The 4,913-nt window shown below is 34.8% G+C and overlaps 1 protein-coding gene across 3 annotated transcripts in view; it reads right to left on the bottom strand.

Annotated features, from left to right (window-relative positions):
- Positions 1–4,706, bottom strand: part of LOC101845075 — a 119,298-nt gene extending 114,592 nt beyond the window's left edge. For all 3 annotated transcript variants that reach the window (XM_013079939.2, XM_013079941.2, XM_013079940.2), the window contains exon 1: positions 3,955–4,706. The gene's annotated coding sequence lies outside the window, so the exon portion shown is untranslated. The remainder of the gene's footprint in view (positions 1–3,954) is intronic.
- Between the last annotated feature and the right edge of the window lie 207 nt (positions 4,707–4,913).

Below are 4,913 nucleotides of genomic sequence, written 5' to 3'. Positions count from 1 at the left end.
TCTCTCCCTCCCCCTCTCTCTCTATATCCCCCCCTCTCTCTCTCTCTGTCAATAGTCTGACACATCGAATATCAAGACCCGGGATGAGGAGTGCCTATTACTGTGCCCAGGAAGGAAACCAACGGATAGGAAGAGTTTACACAAGGGTAACGGCAAAGAGATGACGGAGATTGCAGGAGCTAAAAAAAAATAAAAATATTGATCCAATCACAGACACCGCCATTTGCTATTGTCTCAATGGATTATTGAACAGGTTCCTTCTCTGGCTTCTCTTGTTTCCTTCCCTGCCGCTCTTAGACAAAAAAAAATCACTCAGGAGAAATCTATTTCGTTCAGTAATGAAATTAATCGATATGTTCGTAGCAGTTAAAGTCTCTTCGCAGTACTTCGCACATTATTTATAGATCCTCCTTATCAAACAAACGGTAAGCCCAAGGTAAAAGTCTGGGGGTATATAAACTTCCACACTAAACCTCGAGTCTGGAATGCTTACACTCTGCTACAAAAGAGTTCTTTGTAACGTTCCCCGCTGCCCAGCACACACTATTACATAATGTACATTCCTATTACGGTGAAGACCTACTTCTCGTTCGAAGGAGCTATTTCACAGGTTTTATCTTATAATTCATCGTTAATTTTAAGAGGCTAAAATAAAGGCATGCAAGTCTCAGTTTGTGAGCCAAGTTACGGAACAGTCTATTACATTCTTTTGAACATAAGGAGGTGACGAAAAAAACAAAACAAAACAAAACAAAAACAACAAATTGGAAAGTATATTAATTTAACTGGCAAAAAAAATAAATATTAAAAATGAGAAAATTGTAGGCTTATATACACAAGAAACATTTATCAGCTTTGCTATTTTCTTTGTAGCTCACTAAACCTTAAACACATTTAGACTAATATATCTATGAAAACTATAAGTACCTTCAATTTGCAGATTTATGATATATCTTTATGAAACTCACCCACATAAAATGTGAAAACAATGATGCTAACCCCCTCCCTCAATTTATTAATGAAATGCCACCCTCCCCTGTACCCAAAAAAAAAAAAGAAAACATCTGACGTAGTGAAAAGTGTTAGATAAAAGAAAATAAAACAACTATTTACAGGCGCATTGTATAACAACCATTAATTTTAATAAAACACTTTTTTTTACAAATCACATGGCACGCTCCTTTAAAAACTGTTCTCATAATGTTCTCAAGAGTATTGCAAAAAAAACCCCTCAACAACAACAAATGGTTAATTTTTAACCCTAGCTTCATAGTTAATTTTTAATATTCATTTCATATTGAAGAGATGAAAAGACAAAGGCAGAAATAGATCAGTGTAACATTTATGAAAAATTATGAATGACATAAAAAATCAGATTTTCCACACACATCCCAGACGTGAAACAAAATAATACTACTGTTGGTTAACACAACTTTCAAACATGATTTTAAAACACTTTCTGAAACCCCAAAAATTTATGCTACGGGCTGCATATTATGAGTTAGGCCTATTCAATGTAACCAGCTAAAGCAAGCAAGAGGTTTAGGGTTTGATAGACAATACTTTTACAGATAAAACCTTGTTTTATAAACACAACTGCACTCCACAAATTTTTTGGATAGGCCTATAGATACTATCATTTCTGAGTAATGTACTCCGAAACTACACAATTCCAATGATCAAGTAAGGGAGAGTGGAAAGGGCTTGACTAAATAGGGACAGTTGTTGATATATCATAGTGTATACATTTCTGATAGATAATTGACCTTATTTTGAAGCAATATGAAAATGAAGAAATTTGATCACTTGGAACTCATGCTGTACAAACCATATACAAAATCATGTTGTTTTTTCTTCTGTAGGCTATAATTCAAACCCTCCTTGAATGTGTTATGTTCAAAGAGTCAATACAATATCTAGTTTAGTGGTGTCTGCTTAAACAAACATCTGCAGGACCACCTGATTTTATTCCGTTTAGCCTGGTTTTCGATTTAGAGAGGTTGCTTGAATGGAAGAAAAAAAATCAGGGCTATTATTTTATTTCAGTTAACTGTCGTTTTCAGATTAAAGGAGTTCAGTGTAAAAGCAGACTCTATTGTATCCAGAAATGCAGCCGATTTCCTTTGTTAGAACATGTATTAACAATCTAAACATTAGAGGCTGATTGATATTTTCAGACCACTTCAATAACACATTGAGTTTTGAGCTTTTTTCCAACATTAACTATCACATATCAATAGTCATGTTATTTTTTCTCAGAATACTTTTGCCTTCAAGGATGGATTTCTTTGCATTTGTGACATGTCGTGGAGGAATCAGACGCTCGTCAATTTTGGCCATATGGAGTTATAGTATCATCTTACAGCCTGTCCATTTTTCTTGCTTTTGATTTAAAAAAATATCCATTTATCCAGGATACAAGTCGAGATATTGGCCATTAAATGAAGTAGGGATCGCATGATTTCAGAGGTAAAATTAGTGAGAAAAAGGCCACCAAATTTAGTTTTTCCTTAGCTGAAGAGGGCCTAGAAACTAAAAATTTTTCATCTTTTATGCCTTTAATCAACGTTTTTCAGTACAACCACAGAGAAATGTGTTTTTTAATGAGCATGAAAGGTGTAGAGCCAAAATACAAAAATTCGATAAAAATTTCCAAACCTGCGGAAAAACGTCAGTATTTCTTGATTTTCATTATTTTGACGAGCGCCTGATTTCCCCACGCTGCGTAACATTTATTCCCATGAATATTGTTTAAGTAAAGAACCCTTGCGTGAAATAAAGCTGAAGTATTCAAGAAAATAATTTAGATACCCTCTACAATCATATTAATCTCCTATGTGCTTCCATAATGGATTCATGAAATCAAATGACAACTGAAATTGCCTATTCAGTAACTGCAAACAGCGGAGAGGGTCCTGAATCTCAAAATACATATATTCTATTTGTGTTTAAGTAACATAGTGTTTTCATTTCAAGCATTCATATCTTTACTGAAAAAGTTACAATAAGATGTAAATCATCAAATTCATTAGGCTACGTGTTCGTGAATCTTGTTGAAAAAACCCCCATTAGTCATCAACGGTAGGCGAAGACTATAGTTGATGTAGCCTACAACTATTATCTAAAAACAGACTCATGAGCAGAATGAAGCCAAATTTTAACGTCTACCCAATGTTTAAAAATAAGTGAGTGTAACAAAAAATAAGCATTCATTTATAAATTCAGCACCGGCATCTGAAACATACATTCCAATAATTTTTCCGATCATCTTGTCTCTGTATATTTATTTTTGTAAATGGCTGAAGAAAAATGTCATTTAAACCTATAATATCTAGATTAGATCTTGATTCTAGAAGCTTATGACAGTCCGAAACCTTTTAAAAATAAAGCTAAACATAATGAAAATGACACTATTGAAAGTCTTATTGTCACAACAACAAACTCCTAGAGGTTTAATGTAAGAAAACTCAATAGGTCTATATTATTGGTACATGAGAATTTTACAAATGTTCTACATACCTCTAGATCTTCTAGAATCTAACAATCTAGATCTAGATCTAGATATCTAGAATTCTAGATCCATACAATTCATTAACTAAAAAGAAATTCAGTAATTCAATGCATGAGAAAACAGTGACAATAATAATTTGTTCGTCTATGACCATCGGCGATCAACGCATCTGTTGAAGATAATATTTCTACTTCTTTCTTCTTCTAAAAAAAAGTAGCCCTGTCTGTATTTACACACTCCATTATTTTACAACTACAACAGTAACAGTAACAGCAACAACTCGCTTGGATACGGCGGAAAGTATGGTATAACGAGTATGAAACCTTTTCCATATCAGCATTACCAGTGAAAAGAAATCCAGGCTTTCATGTGATCAGTATCAAACACAGTTTTAAAGATTCTGGCAAACCACTAGCAATATAGGAAAGTAAAATTATACTTACAATGCGCGAACCCTGGTCTGTCGGTCACACATCCGCCATATTGCTTGTAAACGGCGTTTGCTGTTGTTGGGGAAACTCAGTCACGTGATCAAACACTTACGGGCACCTGTTGAACTGAAGAGCAGTCCGGGATTCGCGTTTTTTGTTAAGTCTGCTATTTAAAGGAGAGAACCTTTTACTTTTAGCCTATATCACGGTATCCAGTCTCAGTTAAAAACCACACCGCACTTACAACAAGCTATAAAGAGATATCATTTAAGAATCTCTCACTTTAAATAGCACACACTGGTTGCTAGAAAATACGTTTACTACGATATTAAGAGCTATTTTTGTACTTCGTGAATTGAATAATATTATTAACAATGTAGCCTATTTCGTAGGATACTCTTTTACTTTTAGCATTACAGTAGGTCAGAATAAGAAATAGACGAATGCAGCTAAGGTATACAAGTCAAAATATTGCAATAAATGGCATTATTTTTTTTCTAGATTGGTCCTAAACTGGCTATTGGTGTTACAATATTGTACCTGTCGAAAATATCCCGTCTCTCGTGTTAAAAAAAGGGGAAACACAATATGACGTGAAGCGACCAGTAAGAGAGATAAATCGTGTAGATCTAAAACGATCTTAAAGTTTTATATATCTACAATTGTTTCCCTTGAATTTTATTTGGCGCCCTTGCAATCGCGCGACTTTCCATATTAATTGTTCGTTGCCAGTTCTTTTCATTTGACAGGACGGGGTGCTGCCTTTTGGGAAAAGCTTTTGGTTACGAGTAGATCTAGTAACTGGTATCCATTATAACGTAATCCGTGAGTAAAGGAAAGTCGTTCTCGCATCCGATCCGGACATAGCTGGGATTGTCTTGTTAGTGAGAATTTCCTGGGCTTTCGGCATAGGGGTAGGGTGGCCAGTTTCTTTCCACACCGCCTGTACGTCCCCAACTCGAATTCAGGTA

The sequence above is a fragment of the Aplysia californica genome, unplaced genomic scaffold, assembly GCF_000002075.1.
Source record: "Aplysia californica isolate F4 #8 unplaced genomic scaffold, AplCal3.0 scaffold00068, whole genome shotgun sequence".
NCBI lineage: Eukaryota > Metazoa > Mollusca > Gastropoda > Aplysiida > Aplysiidae > Aplysia > Aplysia californica.
This window is presented reverse-complemented; position numbering and strand designations above follow the sequence as displayed.